The 21,394-nt window shown below is 44.8% G+C and overlaps 1 protein-coding gene across 1 annotated transcript in view; it reads left to right on the top strand.

Moving 5' to 3' along the window:
* IFT43 (intraflagellar transport 43) overlaps positions 1 to 21,394 on the top strand; it is a 79,430-nt gene that overhangs the window by 3,304 nt on the left and 54,732 nt on the right. The gene's annotated exons all lie outside the window — the stretch shown is intronic.

Below are 21,394 nucleotides of genomic sequence, written 5' to 3'. Positions count from 1 at the left end.
TGGGAAGTTTCAAAATCCAGTGGAAATCCAGGTTTTTATTTCTGCCAAATCAATGCCAGTGAGCCCTGCTGGTGACGTAAGGTTGGATTACACAACTGGACGTTTGCTCTCGGTGGTGACCTGCACTTGCTACAGTTTTCAGGCAGGAAAGGGATTAGTGCTGGCCTTACTTCCCTGGAAACTTTTCTGAGTGGCCTGGAACTGTGGGAATTTATCCAGCTGCTCCATGGAGGGTGGGTAATCCCGATGAGCAACACTTTTAATGCCAGGGCACTATTTTTGGCAGTTCACTCAGAGCCCCTTTGCATCTTCCGCTGTCCAGTTGAATAAACTTTGCTCTTTTCAAGAATCAGTTTCGGGATAATCCCTCTGTGAGCTCTTCCTAACTTCCCCAGGCCAGCTTAGGGCTCCTTCTTCTCTGCCTATTATGAGACATCTGTATGTTCTCACACTGTATGCTAAATTTCTTTTTATGTATCTGTCTGGCCCCACTAGACAGTGACTTCCCACACAGCAGGAAACCTGTTATCTAGTTCATTGGCCATAGTAGGTTTAAAATCGATGAGGGGATCTACACTGAGAAGCCTAACGAGCTAGACAGGTGCATGAGCAAAGCATGCCAGGGACAAGACACAGGCACACTTACAGTATCACGTATGTAGGAATATTCTTCACTTTCCCGGGAAGCAAGTTCTCCAGCATTTCTGTGAGCAGTCCACATGGCCCTTTCGATTTATCTTTTACTTTCTCACTTATTGTAGAAATGTGGGTACAGAGCATCATTACTCTAAGGTAACAGTCATTCCAGTACAGAGGAACTGGTGGCTGGCCCGTGGCCACATTGCCTGGAGACTGTAGGGAGAGGTGGGGAGATGGGTTGTGGGAACCAGAGGCCACATGTTCCCTGTAAAAAGGAAACCACTGCCTAGCTGAAGCTGACTGATGCTGTGGGGACTATAGGCCCCGTATCGCCAGATCCTCTGATTTTCCGCGAGATGCTGACAGTCGACAGTTTTGTGAGAAATCAGCACATTTCCATAGGTTAGCAACTAATTATAACAATTAAAACATCATAGGCCTGAGGGTGGTCAGTTTGTGACTTTGGCGACAGCACCTGCATTATAGTGCTTATTACGTTGTATTCTCATTGTTTCCATGACTGGCCCCCTCATAAGATGGGAGCTTTGGAAGGCCGGCTGTCACTCACAATGCCCAGCACAGGCATGAGGTGGACAGTGCAGGGTTGTTGGGGGGGCCAGTGAGGTACACCGTGTGTGATGAGGGCCATCACAGGCTGAGGAAGAGTGTTGCAGGATGGGGGGTGGGTACATAGTGGTGCACTGGAAGCCCAGGGAAGGGGGGCGGTGGTGTAATGGAGGAAGATGGTGAGAGAACACATTTCATACCCAACCCTGGGTCTGAGGGACCTTGAACTGTAGTAGTGTATGTTGGCTAAGCGAAAATGGGCAAGCAGATGACTGGGTTAATGGAGTCTCCTCTTGACCTCTGGCCACTTTAGACTGTGGGTCTAGGAAGATCCATCCCAATAGCAAATCATTTATTCATTTCTTCAACAAATAGTTATTAAAGTTTATTATGTGTCGGGCGCCTTTGCAGAGGGTTGGCATATTTCAGTGAACAAAAGAGATAAAATTTCCTGCCATAATGGAACTTTTACTCCTGTGATCACTGGCAGCCAGAAAGACCAATCACATGTCTACTTAATTGTGAAGGAGGTTCTAGGCACTTGTAGTGGTTAGGTGATGGGCCTGTGGTGGGCCAGAATATCCTGGAATGACCTGATGGCCTTGAGGCTCTGTGTGACCCCCACACCAAATCAGCTTCTAGGCTGGGGTCAGTAGGCATTGTTCACCGCCCCCCCCCCCCCCCGCCCCGGTCCCATTCGCTTTCCCCTTGGCTCCCAGATGAGAGTCAGGACTGTCAACAGCTAACTTCAAAGGCACAGACTGTGATGACTTTTCAGGGTTTCATCCTTTCTGGAAGGATGAACCCCCAGGGACATTTACCTCTGGGCCTTAGCATTTTTGTGGGAGAACACGATGAAAAGTCATTCTGTTCTTCACCCAACTGGTGCCTCTGGCCGTGACATGCTGGTCAGAATTCCAGGGATTCCTTCTCTCCCTGGGTTGACTGAGGTTTAAAGCAGTGTGGGCAGCCTCCCCCGGGGGCAGATGCTCCCTGTGCTGTGTGGAACTTTTTGGCTGTTTCTTTCTAAAATTAGATCCCAAGACTTTTGTGTGTGCCCATTTACGTTCCAGTTCTGAGTGTGTGACCTGACGTATTTATTTTTGTTCCCTGGCTGACTCGATTCTAGGATGAAGCTATCGCTGAAAACGTAAACATGGCACCTGGGGGCCGTCAGACATCCTGGAATGACTGTAGAGTTAAGTAGGAATGTTTGGTTGGAGGCGAGGTGGTGGAGTTGGGCGCTCTGCTGGAGGAAGCACAGAGGCAATGTGCTCGAGTAGAAAGAACACCGGGCCTGGCACCAGATAAGCGGGGCTGGAGACCCAGCTCTGCTAACTGCCTGGATCTTGAACAAGTCCACTAATCTCTCTAATCCTCCGTTTCACTGTCTGTCAAGTGGTGGTAACAATGCCACCGGGTTGCTGTGGGGATTAAGAGAGAGATGCATTTGACAGCACTACACACACGTGCGTTCCTTCGGGAAACTTGCAGATAGACGAGGACTGGACAGTGCTTTGCCTTTTTTATTGAAGGGCAGCCACGTAGGAGGACGCGAGCCTGGGTCTCCTGTCCAACTGACTTGGAAGTCTCTTGGAGAGCTCTGACTCATTTACCCGTAGGTAGACTAGTAGTGATCCAAAGCAGTGTTTGTGCTTCCTGGGTACGGGCGGCATTCTTTATGAAGAGTGGATAAGAGCACAGGCCTGGGGGTCATGAAGTCCTGGGTTGAAATCCTGGCTCTGCTACACATGAACGCTAGGACTCAGCAAGTTATTTAACCTCTTTTATCCCCCCCTCTTTTTTTTTTTCCCAAGATTTTATTTATTTATTTGAGAGAGAGAGAGAGAGCTCATGCGATGAGCGGGAGCAGGGAGGGGGCAGAGGGAGAGAGGGAATCTCGAGCAGACTCCCCGCGGAGCATGGAGCCTCACTTGGTCGATCTCATGACCCTGAGATCATGACCTGAGCCAAAACCAAGAGCCAGATGCCTAACTGACTGCGCCACCCAAGCGCCCCAGGAGCAGTACAGCCTCGCCTCACTCAGCCTCAGTTTCCTCATGGGTAAGGCAGGGATAGTAATATCACATACTCCATAGGGTGGCTAAAGAGAAAAAATGAGATAATCGATGTAAAGCCCTTCACACAGCCTGGCACATAGCGCCCAAAATGTTGCTGATCGTTATTATTTCTGTAGAACTTGGATGGTCTTTTTATTTTGCTTTAACCCTCTCTACTAGGGTTGAAAACCGGTAGCCTTCAGGTTGAATGTTGCCTATAGTGATGTCTCGTTTGATCCATACAGAGTTAAAACTTTTAAAATTTGGCGGTTATTTATAAATTAGGAAACTTGACGTGAAAATCCCAATTCTGGGCTTCTCTTTAAAATCAGAAGTTCTGGCACCGTGGGAATGCTGGGCTGGCACCACCCCACCCCCTCCAGGGCACCAGTTGGCCAGAGCTGGGTGGAACTGGCAATGGTGCTTGCTTACATGAGGCCTACCTGGTGCAGTTTGCCACGCCTTTCTTTCATACACCTGTCAGATTAACTCACATTTGATCTGCCTTCTCCTATTTCCATTTAAGTTTAGAACTCCTGGTCTTTGAGGGTGGATTGATTTTCAGGCATCCTTGTGTATCTATTAGTATTGAATTTGGACACATGCATCAGAAACTTGATCCCGGTTTTTTAATCAAGCAGGCACGATTTTTTAAAAGATTTATTTCAGAGAGAGAGAGAGGGAGAGCAGGGGGAGGGACAGCAGGAGAGGAGAGAGACAATCCCAAGCAGACTCTGCGCTGAGTGTGGGGCCTGATGCCAGGCTCGATCCCAGGACGCCGAGATCATGACCTGAGCCCAAACCCAGAGTTGGATGCTTAACCGACTGTGCCACCCGGGTGCCCCCAGGCATGATTTTTCTAACAGCAGGAAATCCAGTGGAGGGCAGAAGAGGGCAGATGCTGTCACTGGGCAGTATCCTGCATTACCCTGGCTCCTTCTAGCCTCCTCCTCTGCCATCTGGAGCTTGTGACTTGCTGCCATAGTTGTAAGATGGCTGGTGGTTCCACAAGGATCAGATCTGCATTCCAGGTAGGGAGAGGGGCCATAGTTGAAGAGTTCAAGGTGCATGTCCACTAAGTTTGTTCCTTATGAGGAAAACAGTAGCCAGAGACCTCACCATGGAGACTTCTAATTATATTTCATTGATCAGAACTGGCTCTTAAAACAGCCTTAAGTTTCGAGGGACTTTTCAATGAGGCATGTTGCCATGGCCATAACATTGGGGTTTTGGGTGAGGGAGAATGGCTGTTGAGTAGGCAGTTTGCAACCGATGTGTCATAATTTTTTTAAAAAGTAGAATTCATACACAGATTTTTTTTCACAGATTTGGGTATGACAGGAAAGAATTATTTTTAGTAATAACAACAAAAAAATCCACATTCCTCTCCAGAGTTCTAGTTTAAAGTTGTGTAGAGATCAGTGAAACATTATATGCCCTGAAATTCCAGGATACCTGATTGAGTTGCCTTTGTCAACTCTTCTGGATCTTTTCCTTCTGCCCATTTTCTCTGTAGCCTCATGGGGCTTTCTGCCCCTACCTGTGGCTCAGTCCAGGTGGTTAAACGCTTCCTCCCTCTCTGAGAGGAGAGGGAATGTCTCTTGATTTGCCTGGTCATTCAGTAAATTTCAAATAATTTGGAAGAACTCCCAACTGTCTGATTGTACTGAGTAACCTGAAAGATGAGCTCCTCGTGTAGTTTCACTCAGAGTTGATTAGAGTTGTACCTACTTCTTTAGAGTTGTCATAAAGAAATTAGGTAATACAGATAAAGTGCTTAGCACAGTCTCCAGCTCACAGGAATCTCTCAAGAAACGGCAAGCGTCGAGAAAGTTTATGACTGCACTCTTCTGTTTTTTGGGCTTTTGGGGTCACCTGTCACAAATCAGGCTTGGATTACTGGATGCACAGTTCAGGTGGCAGTTTAGGTTGGTGTTACGGTTACTGAGATGGTTCCATGTCTGCACTATGTACCTTTCTCTGGTCAGGGCAGCTCTGAGAATTAACTGGGTTCCTCTGCTTGAGCTTTCACCTCCTGTGGATTCAAATGGTTCTGCTCTTACACACGTCCCTCGAGACCAGGACACTTTCTACCATAAAGTTACACTACCATGTAATGGGATTGGCGAAAAGTAATCTCGGGCACAACCTGTCTAGGTCTGGCCTGTCTTTTGGATGAGCACTTCTCAGGTGGGTCTCGACCTCCTTGTGGCTTAACTTTTAGTTTGTAGATTGTCCTTTTAATAATAATTTCGGCTTCTGTTGGAATGATTCCTCTCTCTCTGTTAACTGCATGCGGGGTCCTAGTTAAGCCTCACGGTAACTCTTAAAGTGATTGCTCCTCTCACCTCATTTTAGCTATGAAGACACTGACACTTCGAGAGGTTGGATGACTGGTCCAGAGTCATTCAGCTCATCTCTGACTCTAGTCTAGTCTCTGTGATTCCTGCTAGATAGGTAGATGCACTGACCTCCCAGCAGAGAAAGGCTTTTGGAGAGAGCAGAGAAGCTTTTGGGTTACTCCCTTGGAATCCTTATGGAGCAGGAGTAAGTTCTCACTTGATGACCCTTATTCGTCCACTTGTCTGGAGAAATGTTTGAGTCACAGCTGTTCCTTTTCTCTCCACCCCCCATTCCCTTCAGTGTTCCTCCGAGGACGCAGAACTGAAAGTTAGCCAGATTCTCTCGCAGGAATCTGAGCAATGCTGTTGGGCTCATGTTCCCAAATTAGGCCAATTTCCTCATCCCTCAGCAGCTTCACTCAGCTGGAGCTCCCTCGGTGCTTTGCATGACGTCTCTCGCCCTCTGCCTGTTCCCTGACTGCTCTGCCAACCGGGCAGCTATTTTCAGCCCAATAGGGTTATCTGCTGACCCTTTTTGGTGACATTTTTCTTCTTTCTCACAAAAATAACTTTCCTGATTGGTCACATTTTTCAGCCTTTTTCGTAGGCACTCTCCAATGGGCTGGGTTGAAGGATGCTCCTGATAACGTCGTCGAGGAGGGATGCAGGGAATTTGATGAAGGACTGTTTGTGAGGAATGCGTTTTCCACACTTCATATTTATGTCATGCTTTGCATGCTTCAGTTTTGAACTCTCTCTCTCAGGGTGGGCGATGCACATCGCTCACCATCCCTAGGGCTGCCACTGTGTGGGAGGGAATGTCAACTGAGGGTAGAGCTTGCCCTTAGAAATTGCATCTTTAGATTCTCTTCCAGCACTGCCTCAAACCCTTTCATTGTCCCAGCACGACGCACGGGAACAACTCGTGACTCATTTTGCTCTCTCTAAAGGCAGGGAGAGTCACTCTCGCTGACTTCCTGCGAGTCTCAGGTTGAAAGGTGGTGCTTGAACAGTGCTTGAAGGTTCTCTTCAGCCCCTGTGGGCAGGGCTAAGTGAGAAGTGTGTGTAAAGAGTTTAGCCCGGTGCCCCACAGTAGCTGTGGTTCTCGTGATCTACACAACCTGAGAAGTAAACAGCATTATCATTTTGTCTTTAAGCCCTGCTCTGCCAATTGCTAGGTGTATATCCTGGGTACGTTCTTTACCCGCCCTAAGCCTGGTTCCTCATCTCCACAGATCCCATGGAGATAAGAGTCGTATAGCTATCTATTAGAGTTGTTGGAAGATTAAATAAGAGAATGTATAACTCTCTTCCGATAGTGTCTGGTACATGCTAACTATTATGGTCATTTGTGTCACATGAGAATTAGAAAGTATCATCCATTTAGGTTTGATTGCAGTTTTGTTCAAGATATGGAGATATTCACATTTCTTAGAACTAACTGGCCCTTAGGACCAGAAACATTTGGATGAGGAGCCCTCTTGGTGAGAATTCTTTGTGCCACTTGATAGCTATTTTATTTCTCTCTAGGTCTTTCTGCCTATGCAACAGACCAGTTATCTGCTCGTCTCTTTCCGTCTTCTTTTCAAAACCCAGCCCTCTGTCTAGAGGTTGGCAGTCTTTCCAAAGAAGAATCTTTAATTGCTGGCTTAGATCATTCTATCATTCTGGGGAAATACGGGTAGAAAATGAGGGCAAGAGTGACCTTGGTGACTTCATTGACCTTGAAGTAGAAGGTAATACCTATTAATTAATCCATTCATTCACTTGTGAAACTAGATTGAGAATTTCCTACGTGCCAGGCATTTGTGCTTGGAGTGGCAATGTAGTGATAAACCAGACATGTTCCCTGTCCTTTCAGACTTTGATCTGGGGGCCACAGAGAAGTAAGTGCCGGGTAGGGGTGAACACAGAAAAATATGGGACACCTACATTGAGCCCCTTTTATTCTGGGGGACATCCAGAAAGTTTATCTAGAAAAAAAATCATGCTTGAGCTGAGACTTTAAGGATGAGTAGATGTGAGCCTAGGGAAGGGGTAGAGGAGAATATTCTCCAAGTGGAGGGATGAGCTTGTGCCAAGTCAGGAAGGTAAGGGAGAGAACATGGCATGCTGGGCTTGTCACTGGAGCAGTTAAGCCTACCAGCAGTGGAGTGGTGGTTGGAAGTTACTTTTGCAAGCAACGAGCTAGTTTCCATATATTCCAAAACCAGCCGCCTTGTCTCTTTTGACAAATGAACCATATGACGCCAGTGTTTCTTATATGATGCTGAAATAATTGGCAATATTATCATAATTAATATATATATTAGACTGACCTTTCTCTGTTTTTCTAGCCTTTCACTGATGACTCTTCAGTGTAGCCATTACACTCCACTATATGTGTTTGTGTTTGCTGGTCAAGAAAAACTCAAAGGTATGCTCAAGTACAGTATTGCTGACTTGTGACTCTCCTGGCTTATCCTTTATAAGGAGGTGCTTAGTAGACCAGTGGTTTACAGTGTTCACACTTCATTTATGTCCTGAAAATTCTTAGCTTCCTCTGAGGATTCCTCTGAGCCTAGAGTGTTCTCATATATATGATGGATTCTAGTAACCCTGGAGAGAAATCTGCCCATTACAGAAGGAACATTGAATTAGTAGTGATCTGATAGGATTTAGAAAATGTCCTTTAATTTCACAAAATAAGAGACTAAGTATTCCAAATCCTGCTATTACAAGTATATGCGAGGTGCTTCATAAAAAATACGTGTCCATGAATCGGTGATACAAGCCAAGCTGGTGTCTATGACAGATTACTATTGGCATTGTCTCAAGGAGGATCAGAACCCTCAGCTCAGTGTTCCTAATTGGTATTAAAAGAACATACATGCGATTTAATAACACAGGTCATAACCACTTATCATGACCTAACTCAAAAGACTTCAGATGCTGTTGTAACATTAGAATTTGACGTGACTCCTGTTTGGAATATTGTAGAGTATTGGCCTGTGTTCAGAGATCTTTTTTTTTTTTTTCTGGTATGGAAGATTTTCATGATAATGATGCTTTTGTTGTAATGAGAATTGACTTGTGTTCAGGCCAGGGTCCCAGAGCAAAGGTTTCTTGAAATCTATGGCTATAACCATAGATTTCCCTAACCATCCTGTTAGGGAAAAAATGATCAAGAATGAGCAAAATGGTTTAAGCCACTCGTAACTTACCTGAACTGTGGCAGTTGTCTTATAACTGGACTCTTCTTTTGTGTTTCTGCCCTCCTGCTGCTCAGCTAGAGCAGTCTGATAAAAACGTGCATCATTCATTTCATACTCAAAACCCTTTAATAGATACCCATTGCACTTAGGATTAAAGAGAAAAAATCCTAGGGGCGCCTGGCTGGCTCAGTCAGTAAAGCATGCAACTCTCAATCTTGGGGATCGTGAGTTCGAGCCCCACATCGGGTGTAGAGCTCACTTAAAAAAAAAAAATTCCTAAATCCTTACCTTGGAGCTGTGTGATTTGGTACCTGCCTACATCTCCAACCTCATTTCACACCTGCCACCCTGCTGTAGTCCCATGGAGTCTTTACTTTACTTATGAAGTTCCCTATTTATTCTAGTTCCCTAGAAAACTATAGTTCAGTAGAAGGGACTGGACTGGAGTGGATCCCTAGAATACTCATCCCTAGTCTTTGCTGGGCTGACCCCTACTTCTCTTCTCCACTGGGTTCAGCACAAATATCACTCTTACCCCTCCTTATTATACTCCTTAGCTTCTTTTTTTAAACTTTTTCTATCATTTCATCTACAATTTGTAATTATGTTTGTGTATTTATTTTTTAAAGATTTTATTTATTTGAGAGAGAGAGACAGAGATAGGGAGAGACAGCACAAGCCAGGAGGAGAGGGAGAAGCAGGCTTCCCACCGAGCAGGGAGCCTGATGCGGGGCTTGATCCCAGGACCCTGGGATCATGATCTGAACCGAAGGCAGATGCTTAACTGACTGAGCCACCCAGGCGCCCTGTTTGCGTAATTATTTAGGTCCTTGTCCCTCACTAATTACAAGCTCCAGAAGTGACTGTTCTGCTCCTCCTGAGCCTGTCACTTTGTAGGTCCTCAGTAAGGTACTTGTCCAATGAATGAGGAACAGGTGGAGGGGGGGACGATGTGTTCAGTTTAGGAACAGGTTAGCTTGAGATGGCTATGAGACCCCTAGCTGAAGACTTCCAGGGAGCTTTGCTGTGTGGTACGAATGCTCCGGACTGGGCTCTGAGCTGGAGCTAGAGATTTGGAAGTCATCAGTATTGAGGCGGTAAATGTAAGCCCAGCTCTGTAAGGGAGAGTTCGTAGCATGAGAAGAGAGGAGGCCCTTGGACAGAATCTGGGGAACATCCATGTTTAAGGAACACACGGCCAAAGAATGTCTCACCAAAAGAAATTGAAGAGGACTGGCCAGAGTGGGGAAGGGAAATGCAGGCACCTGTGGTGTCCAGAAGCCAAGATACGACTGTCAAGAAGGAGGGAGTGGTCAAGAGTGTTCAATGGCACTAAGAGGGCCCGAGCAGGGTCTGTTGGATTTAGCAATAAGGTGGTCTCTGAGGTTTCACATTAAAATGCATGGCTGAACTGGTGGGTATTGTGCTGAGCCAAATAAGTCCATCAGAGAAAGACAATTAATCATACAGTTTCACTCATATGTGGACTTTAAGAAACAAAACAGAGGGTCATAGGGGAAGGGAGGGAAAAATAAAGTCAGACGAAATCAGAGAGGGAGACAAACCATAAGAGACTCTTAACTCTAGGAAACAAATAGGGTTGCTGGAGGAGAGGTGGGGGGGGTAACTGGATGATGGGCATTAAGGAGGGCACGTGATGTCATGAGCACTGGGTGTTATATAAGACTGATGAATCACTAAATTTTACTCCTGAAACTAATAATACACTATACGTTAATTAATTGAACTTAAATAAAATAGGAAAAAAATTAAATGTATGGCTGTTTTTAAAAGACATGTCCACGTACCACCTGCACTTGTCTTGCTTACAGTGGCATATGTACCTTTGGGAAACAATTAACTCAAACCTGGCAAAGGGGTTGAAGAAAGAGGTCAGTGCCCAGAGACATTTTTAAGAGAAGGTAGATAGGGTGTGGTAGCAGGTCGGCTGTTAGAGGTAGGAGGAAGGACAGTCTGGAGTTCACCCCACATGTAGCTAACATGACTGAATAGATACTGATGTTTTTGACACTGAGGATTTAAGAGTCTCAGCAGTGGGGGAGCAAGAAGGGATCATTATTTCAGTTCAGAGCATTTTGAATTTGAGTTGCCTTCAGGATTTTCAAAGAGGTCTGTCAAGTAAACAGTTGAAAATGTGGTCTGGAGCTTAAGAGAGAAAGTTGAAAACTAGTGATAACAGATGTGGGAGTCCTCAGAACTGGGGTATCTAAGAACATATAGGAAAGGGGCGCCTGGGTGGCTCAGTTGGTTAAGCGACTGCCTTCGGCTCAGGTCATGATCTCAGGGTCCTGGGATCGAGCCCCGCATCGGGCTCCCTGCTCGGCAGGAAGCCTGCTTCTCCCTCTCCCACTCCCCCTGCTTGTGTTCCCTCTCTCGCTCTCTCTCTCTCTCTCTCTGTCAAATAAATAAAATCTTTAAAAAAAAAAAAAAAGAACATACAGGAAAAACTTCCCATTCCTTTGGGTAGCTCACAAACCTTTCATGATCTCCAGGTGCAAATGTGTGCGAGTTTTAAACAGAAAAGAGCTACAACCAAATTTGCTTTTTAAATAGTGTTGTTGTTATTGTTGTTGTTATTATTATTATTAGAGAGAGAGCACATGTAAGCAGGGGATGAGGGGGCAGAGGCAGAGGGAGAGACAGAAGCCCATGCAGGCTCCATGCCTAGTGTAGAGCCTGACAATGGGGCTCGACCTCACAGCCCTGAGATCATAACCTGAGCTGAAATCAAGAGTCGGACGCTTAATCAACTGAGCCACCCAGGTGCCCCTATTATTATTATTATTATTTTTAAAGATTTTATTTATTTGACAGAGAGACAGCGAGAGAGGGAACACAAGCAGGGGGAGTGGGAGAGGAAGAAGCAGGCTCCCCGCTGAGCAGAGAGCCTGATACGGGGTTCCATCCCAGGACTCTGGGACCATGACCCGAGCCGAAGGCAGCCGTGACTGATGGAGCCATCCAGGCGCCCCCTCTTATTATTTTTTTAATTTGCATTTTAGAAAGAGCACTTTGGCAAGCACTGGTCACAGATAGATCCAGGTTTTGTGGGCCCTGAGACTTACATAGTTTGGAGGCCTTCTTCAGGAAAAATAATTCAAAATTATGAGTTCAAAATGAACTATGAAAGTAAATACTTATTTATAATGAGAAAAGAAATCATAGCCCAGTTACGAGGGCCCTGGATATTCAGATGCCGTTCTTTAGAGAACTTGTTAGGCAGTGTATCAGAAATGCTTACATAGAAAATGCTTCCTGATTGAAACCTAGCATCCCTTCCCTATCTAGAACTCTCTGTAACTCCCAGGGGTCCATGCAGGTATGGAGTATAGATTGGAGGAAGGTGAGGCCGAAGTTGGGAGGCCAGTAGAATCCCGCTGAAAGAAGGCAGAAGATGAGCTTGGTAGGCCTTAACATGCATGGTTGTACAGGTACCCAACACCCTCAGCAGGTGGGTATTGACAGAGTGGAGGCACATGGGTGACTTGATCCAGATTTGGGCTAGTTCTAGGGGAAATGTGGTAAAAAGGCCAGAGAGTGAAGCATAGTGTGATGGACCTTGGGAGTGAGCTGGGTTGATGGAGAAGGAAGCAAAACCAAGAAAGAAGTTCTTGGCTGAGGAGGGAAGGAGGGGACTAGGTATTTCAGGGATGGAGCAGTTCCGGGTTGTGACACGTTGGAAAAAGTAGCAAGGTCATCGGTGTTTAAAGAGTCAGGGAACTCTTTGGCTAAGCATTGGATGGACTGTTGACGTGAGCATTGACTTTGCTTAGAATGGTGGGGCAGGTTGAGGAGCAGTAATACCCTACTTTTGAATTGGTCTGTGTTCACTGCAGTTGTGATGGACATGAAGAAGGAAGGAGAGGCAATGTAGCTGAACAAGATGAGTTTCTAGAGCAGTGTTCCGTAATAATTTGGAAGAATAATGGTCTTCAAGGAACTTTGGGGAGTGAGCCTCAGCTGGGGCCCTGGTGTGTGGGGCTTTAAAAAAATGAACAAGCTCTACTTGAAAGAACTGTCAGAGAAAAGACATCCGGGGGGGAATGCCAGGATTTAGGAGAGGTGAGGAGATGGAAAAGGTGTGCTGTGACTAGAGAATATCCAGTTGGTTAGGAACCAGAAGATTGTGATCAGAAAGCCTCATTGAAATCATTAGCTAGGCTAGATTCCTTCTCATTGTGTAGCATGTCAATAATTACTGAGAAGGAGCAGAATGATAGTAAACTATCCTTTTAATAATGATATTTTACAGCAAAAGGGTACTGACTGATGTTGAATGTCATCGGTGATAGACTGAAACATTTCTGGTCGCATGCCTTTACCCAGTATAATAGAGAATTATGTCAGCCTGTTTAGCCAATTGCTTCTGTATTCCATTTTCATCTCTCCATTGTTTTTTTTAGGTATGGTTTTTTATACTTTATTTTAGTGGTTGCTCCAGGGGTTAGAATATACATCTTTAACTCATCCCTGGCTACATGGAGTTGCTAGCATGGACCCTTCACATAAAATGTGAGAGCCATGCAGCAGAAGTCCATTTGACCCCTCTCGTTCCTTTGTGCTGGTGATGTCACATGCTTTAAACCTACGTACCTCAGAAACTCCAGAATACCATTTGTCACTTCACTTTAAATAGCTGTCATTTAGAGACGTGAAGAGCAACAGACAGTCTTTTATATCCGTCCACATGTTTGCCCTTTCTCCTGTTCTTCATTTCTTCCTGGTAGATCTGGGTTTCCATCTGGCAGCATTTCTCTTTAGCTTGAAGAACTTCCCTTAGCATTTCTTATGGTACGGGTTTGCTAAGAACCACTCCCCGATCTGCGTGATCCGAAAACATTTTTGTTTCACGCTCATTTCTGAAGGATATTTTCTGTCCATATTGAGTTCTTGAGAATTGAGAATTTTTTCCCCTTTAGTGCTTTAAAGATCCTCATTCCTTTGTCCTCTGGCCTTCATTGTTTCTGAGGATTGTTCTCCTTTATGTAAATCTTTTCTCCTCTCTCTTACTGCTTTAAAGATTTCCGTTTTATCTTCTTTGTTTTTCAGCAGTGTGACTGTGATGTAGCTAGCTGTGATTTGCTTGGAATTTGCTGAGGTTCTTAGATCAGTAAGTCAGTGTTTTTCACCAAATTGGGGAAATTTTAGGCCATTATTTCTTCAAATATATCTTTGCTCCATTTTCTCTCTCCTTCTTTCTCTCTCTCTCTCTCTCTCCCAGTTGGAATCTCCTGGGATTCCAACTGCATATGTGTTAAACTGCTTGATATTGTCCCTTTGGTTTGTCCTGTGTTTTTTCTCCCTAAAGCGTTGTTACTTTCTTTCTCATCTTTTACCTTTTTTTTCCCTTCAAACTGGATATTTTCTGTTTTCTTTCTTCAGGTTCAGTGATTATTTCTTCTGCTATCGTCAAACTAAAACTTTTTATTGCAGATATTGAACTTTTAAGTCTTAAATTCCCACTTTTTTTTTCCTTTTTTTATTTAGCTTCTATTAGATTCCCCATTTGTATATTCATTATGATCATCTTTAAAGTCCTTGAACATATTTACAAAATAGCTGCTTTAAAACTTTTATCTGCTAATTCCAATATCTGGGTCATCTTGGGGTCAGTTTTCATTGGTTTTTCTTTTGATTGTAGGTCACATGTTCACGTTTCTTCACATGTCCAGTCATTTTTGTTTGTACATGGGACCTTGTGGATAATACATTGTGGAAACTCTGGATTATGTTATTGTCCTCTGAAAAGTGTTGATTTTTGTTTTAGTAGGCAGTTTAATTATTTGCAGAGCACCTTGAACTTAGGAAGACTTAGTTTTAGACTTTGTTAGGGCAGGTCTCTTTTGATTTTGCCTTTAGTCCTAGACTAAGTCCCGTAGTCCTGGGACATGGTCTTTACTCCTAAGATGTGATGAAAATTCAAGGTATGTACCAAATACCTTTAACTTGGTGGAACTCAAACTAATTCCTGTCCCCTGCAGGGAGCAACAGCTGAAGTCTCATCCCCACTCAGCATTTTTTTGTGTATATGCTTTTTTTTTTTCTTTTTACCTCTTCAGCAGTTGCTTTTCACTGGGTTTCTTGCTGCAGTTCAGGTATTGCCTAAAGAATTTTAGGGGAATAAAAATGCAGATCTGGGACTCCTTTCTTCCCAGGATTTCTCCCTTTCTATTTTTACTGACCCTGGCCGCCACCAAATTTGTCCTCAGGCCAATAAAACTGCAGCTTTCTGCTTGAGTTCTAGCTGCTCAGTTGCTGCCCAGACCGGAGAGTACACTCAAGGGGAAAATCCACTTAAACATGGATTTTTTACCCAGTACAGGTTTTTTCTTTCAAGGGTCAAGTCCCTTCCAGTTTCTGCCTGCTTTTGTTTGCCCTCCAGTGCCTTCGAATTTCATCCAGAGTTTATAGTTGTTACCTGTGTGAATGTTAGTCGAATACAAACTACTCTCCCATTACTGAATCCAGAACCTGCCAATCGCTTTTGGATTGTTTCAGAATCCACATCATTGTTTCAAGTGGTACTATTGGCAAGAAAAGAAAGAGAGTGGTTGTTGCAGAATCAGATCCTGTCGATTTCCTCTTAGGGTAACTAATGGGGGCGTTCAGTTAAGTTAGGGTGTTGTTTTTTTTTTTAAGATTTTATTTATTTATTTGACAGAGGGAGACACAGCGAGAGAGGGAACACAGCAGGGGGAGTGGGAGAGGGAGAAGCAGGCTTCCCGCTGAGCAGGGAGCCCGATGTGGGGCTCGATTCCAGGACCCTGGGATCATGCCCCGAGCCGAAGGCAGATGCTTAATGACTGAGCCACCTAGGTGCCCTGATATTGAGACAGAAAGTGTTCTGACATCAGTGGTGCACTTGGAAGTAATGGTCAGAGACGTAGGTGTGAAAGAGGCCCAGAGATCTGAGATACAGTCACCAGGCTGGCAGTACCCATTCGTGCATATGCTGTGCTGAGCGTTCTGAAGTTAATCTAGAAAGGCCTCTAAAGTTGGAGAGGTTGGCGGTGGACTATTCGAAGGATAGGAGGTCTTCCTGCACAACTTCAAACTGAGTAGCAAAATATATAGATTAAGTGACTACCTAGGTCATGCCTGTTGTGTTAGGGCATCGTCACCTGGGAGGAGCCGAGTGTCTGGCTTTCAGCCTTTCTTGTTCCAGAAAGGGTGGGATGAGAGCCTGAGAAATCCATGTTGGGCTTGGACTGATAAGCTGAAAAAGAGATAGAACATAGCATATTTAACCCTGGTCTACGAGGAAGTTTTTACCAACATGAGAAAACCAAGAACAATGTAGTAAGTTTTTCATAAACTAAATTTAATCAAATGAAAGGAACATTCTTTATCCTGGTTTGTGTCCTTCCTACTGGGGAAATTGAAAAGGTCCCTTCTTTAAGGTGAAATGATCGTGAGAGGAAATGGTGGTTGGTTTTTTTTTTTAAAGATTCTTAACAAAACTAAAAACTGTTAACTCTGTACTGCCAACCACCTCCTACTCCATACAAGCTTTGTTTCTTGAAATACTGACAGTCCATGAAATTTCGAAGTTTGGGAAACACAGTTCTAGCATTTTTTTTTTTTAATTTGTGATTACTGAATTACTTGAAATGTTGGGGGGTAGAGTAAAGTGGGTGCTAACTTGCCAGCCATGACCTTGCTGTATGCTGGCACCTTCTCCTCTTGCTTCCACAAGTGAGGCAGGATAGAGAAGGACTGCAGCATGAGACCCGTGACGTCTGGCATCTCACCACGGGGACGAGCGGGGAGTGGAGCCGGGCATTGCTCTTTCTAGGTCTTAGGTGATGGGGGCCACCAGCCTGTGGGTTAAGACTTCTGTCAAGCTCCCTCCATTTCTTTTCCGTCATCTCCCTTGAGGAGTCCTGTGAGAGATCAGGTTTCTTAAAGCATCAAGGTTACAGCTTGCTCCTCCGCTCTCAACTTCCTCCGAGTTCTTCCACTCTGGATCTGGTTGAGGTAGCAAGTCTAGACCATGCTTATACCAAGTCACAGGTTCCAGGAGGGGCTGCCTCTTGCACTTCTGGGAATTTCCACCCTCGACATGGTGCACATTTCTGGCTCCACGCATGCTGGACGGATTTTAGCAAACTGAAAGGAGTTAAGAGAATGACAGAAACATATTGGTTTTGATTTATGATGAAAGTTGAAAGGAATGTTTATTTTGGCTGAACTGCAAAAAGTATGGGAGAACCAGGGCATTGCTTTATAAGTGTCTGGAAGGTATAGCCCCAAGAAGAGGGGAGAGCTGCTTTAGGATGACCCAGAGGGGTAGAACTGAGATCAAGAGGATGCCATCCAAGGTGGAAAAATGCAGGATGCATTTTAAGAATGATTTTGAGGGCCGAAGTCTGTTCTCTTTGGATCAGCCACTTCGGCAAACTGTTGGCAGCCCTGTCCCCGTCCCATGAGTCATTTGAAGTGGGCAGTTTGATGGCCGTGGACTGAGATATGGGATATGGGTATCTTATTATAGGGTATGTGGGAATATTTGGTGAAGTGTGACACCGCCAGAATAATTGCCAGGCCCGGTGGTTGTCCTGAGGATCACATTTATTTCTCAGTGAGCAGCAGAACTCTGGCGGCCTTTTCCTGGTTCGCGCGACTTTAGGGGATTTCCCTGTCTTCAGGGAAGCTAGAATAGGCAAGAGTTGGGTCCCCAGAATGGAAGCTGTGCCAGGCAGCCCCAGATAAAGGTTCCTGGCACGCTTGCCTGTCCGAAACTTCCTGTTGTCTCAGCCGTAGGCATTCAAGATTCTTGGCTCCGTGGTGTGCATTTTATTACTGTTATGAATTCTGATAAATCGTATCGCAGCCGCTATCACCACCCTGTGCCAGAGACGGTCTCCGGTGTTAATAACAATGGAGCCGTAAGGGACTCAGGACGGTTGTTGTGTTTCGCACAAGAAAAAGGAGGCCTAGTGAAGACATGACTAGCCCAAGACTACACAGCCAGAAGGTGATGACTCTAGAATTTGAACCCAGGACTCTCCCTCCTTTCCCCCCAGCCGGTCCCTCCACCCCTCTTTTAAAACTCTGGCCTTTCCCCTTTCCTTCTTTCTGGCAAACTCCCTTCTCCCTCGTTCTTCCAACTACTGCTCTGCTGGTATGAGAGGAGCATATCTTGTGACAAGCGGTAAAGATAGCCACTTTTCAAGTAAAAAGATTTATTGAATTCATCTTAATACAGTTTGGCACAGTGCTCAGTGCCAGCGTAGTTTATTTTTGGCATCACTTTTTAATTCTGAGTTTACCCTTAAGCCATCCCTCGGCGGACCGCACTGCAGAGGGTAAGGGTTAGACCAAGCTACTTTCTGGTCCTCCCATCTCATTGCACACACTTCCGTCATGAGCAGCTACATCTTACTCTGTGCCCAGAAAGTCAGGGAAGAAGATGGTCCTTTGGGTTTGCTCTTCCTAAGCTTTACCCTTGTCATTCTAGTCTTTCTTGTTATTGGGCACTTTGTTTCAACCCGGACGGAGTCTTTTCTGTAGTTCCTCTGTCTTTTCAAGGCTGTTCTAGCTGGCATGCATCTAATGTCTAGGAATTCATATAGCACCTGGTTCAGTGCAGAGCTTTGGTGTCAGACACTTAGACTCGAATCCTTGCTCTATGACTTTGAAACAGGATGATTTTAGGTGAGTTAACCTCTAAGTTTCAGTTTCTTCATTGGTAAACTTGGCAATGGTAAATGTGGTAGTTGTCCTCCACTGGGGCATGAGGATTCTACAGAGCAATCCTGCTAAAGCTCTGGTGTCTAGCAAACCCTCAGGGGATGTTGACTAATATTATTATCATTAGCTATGAATTAGTGAGTATATTCTTTGTCATTGCCTAGATTGGCTTATTCACCATTGATCACGGCCTTTTGCTTATTCTCATTTTTTCTCTGGACCTTGTCTTCTCTTTCTCTCTCTGTCTCCATCTCCTTCATTCCAGCTCAAACCGATGATAAATGTTCTGTCATCATTTACATCTCTTAGCCTAGATACTCTCTCCCTGACTTAAAAATACTATAATTCATGGACTCCTAGAATCACAGAATTGTAGCACTGAAAGGAATCCCTTCTAGCTTGAGGGAAAATCCAGAATCATGGAAGTAGTTAGTGGTAGAATCAGGACTAGAACCTGGGTGACTTGGTGTCCAGTCTCGTGTTCTTTCCACCACATCTTTTTCTTACCTAAATTTCATATATCCATATATACACACGACTAGACTGTAATCCATAGTAAACTGAAGTGGGGGAGGGTGTGAGGAGGCACTTTGTATAAAAAGCTCACTCTCCTGTCACTTGTGGTTCAGGCAGGGATCTCAAGACCGGAGATTTGGGGTGTAGAGTTTTCTGGTGTTTTCTAGTCCTCAGGGTGTTGGTATTAAGAATTCCCAACCATGAAGCAAAGAATGTCTGTCCCTATTCAGCATGGTTCTTCCCTGAGCAGACAGATTCATGAACAACCCTTATATCGATAGGTGTCCCACTCCCTCATCAGCCTTGCCTTTTGTCTCTTTCATTAAATTAAACTTTATGCATCTGGTTTCTTTCTTTCTTTTTTTTTTGACATTAAAATTGGAAACATCCAGAAAAGTTGACACAATAGACACAATAGTACAATGAACAGTGTATACCCACTGCATGGCTTCAGCAGTTACAAACAATAGCTAGATTTGCTTGAATGATAATTTATAAACTAAGATATATATTTGTCTTTTGTATATATTTTTTTTGCTTAATTATTTCAAAGCAATCATCACGACATGTCACTTTAATACTTTAGCACGTATCTCTAAAAAGAAAAAAATGGGGATGTTTTCCTAGAAATCCACAATTCCACGCCTCACAGTGTTCACAGTTCCCTAACATCATCTATTACCCAGTCCATATTCATTTTCCTCAGTTGTCATCAAATGTCTTACAGCTATTTTTTTCAAATCAGGATCCAGTCAAGAACCACCTGAATTCCATGTCTCTTAAGTCTCTCTTAATTGAGAATAGTCTGGGATTGACTTTTTGGGCTAGTTGTCCTAGAGTTTCCCCCCACACTGGATTTGTGTGATTCTTCCTTCCTGCTCTCGCTGTTCCTCTTACAATAATCTGGAAATCACATTGGAGGGCTTGAGGACCTGTAGCAGCAGGAATTTTTCCCGGGTGGGCCTGTGAGCCTCCAGTGGCAGCACCCCACCTCCCACTGGTAATGCTGCTAAATTTCATCAGTGAGTGAGGGCCGTGATAGGAATCTCTGTTATGAAAGAACATTTTCTCCCTTGTAACTGTGTGTGATGTACGGGGCGATTCTTTGGCACCACGAGAATGTCTGGTTCCCCATCAATCAATCTTTCACCTAATGGCTTTAACATCTACTGACACGCAAGTTTCTTTCTTATACTTAAAACAGATTTTGCATTTTGTTACATCCATTTCATCTCGAAAGAGCTATGCTTACTCACAGGGGTTCAGTTTTAAGCTTGGATGGTCCATCACCTTCTGTGACCTTAAATCCATGAGGGAGAAACTGAGGTCTGTGATGAATTAGTCGTCACACCCAGGGTGGAGGCATGGAGGACAGATCTGAGGAATGAACACCAGTCCCTGCATTGTACTCATGTCTTAATTGGCATTAGTCTTTTCTCTCATCCAGCATCGAAGAATACCTTTCTTGGGTCTTTGGTTGGGTTGCTAGAGAAAGGAAGGGAAGTTTGCTTTTAGCCCACAGGAAAGGGTTGAACGTGGGAGCTTTGTCTTTGCTGTTGGGAATTCATGCGAGTGTTTGCACTGAATTTTTGAAGCAGGTTGCCGTTTGGATTTGGGACTGATTCATATCGTGGGGTTTCTCCAGGACTTTCAAGAGTGTGTGAGAAGTTTCTAAACCCAAAAGGCTCCTTTTTTGGCACTGCAGCATCTTTTCTATTTTGGCATCCTAAGAATCTGGGGGAACCATATAAAGATCAGAAGCCAGTCTGGCCCTAAAGGCTCCCTGTGACAGAGTAATTCCAGTTCGTTGAATCCTGGCCCATTCGGATGAGACCATATAAAGAGGCCGTTTCCTGAATCGCCCGCTCCCTGCCTCTCACAGGCTCCTTTTTGTAGAATGCTGGTATTTCAGGACCGCAACCGCCGGTCACGTGCTTCCAACTCTTTACTCTCAGTCTCTCCTGCCCCCTGTTTATTTTTGGAGAGAGCACATTTTTGCTTCTCTCCAGGAGCTATGCGGGGTCCTGCCCCCTCCGTCCGTCAGGCGGCAGCCCCAGCAGGCTGTGCTCATTTCCCACACTCAGAGACGTGACTCCAGCTTTCAAGAGAGAACACGTGGGGTGCACTGCCTACAGGCTACCGTCACCCGTTCCTATTTCTGGCCCTTATGGTGGTGCACATTTTAAGACTCTGTCCTTCTTAAAGCAAGTTTGGATACTGTTACCTGGCAGTAAATCTGCCCAAATTGGAAATGGTTTTCCCAGCGGATGTCTTGGGGCTATGCCTCTGAATTTCAGAAGCAGAGCAATGTTAAGGAGAAACCAGGACTTTTGAATTCTAGAATCAGGTCTTCTCTCTGGCC

This window comes from Eumetopias jubatus, unplaced genomic scaffold, assembly GCF_037043125.1.
Source record: "Eumetopias jubatus isolate StellerSeaLion01/CBP00866 unplaced genomic scaffold, mEumJub1_p1.0 scaffold_7, whole genome shotgun sequence".
NCBI classification, from domain to species: domain Eukaryota; kingdom Metazoa; phylum Chordata; class Mammalia; order Carnivora; family Otariidae; genus Eumetopias; species Eumetopias jubatus.
This window is presented reverse-complemented; position numbering and strand designations above follow the sequence as displayed.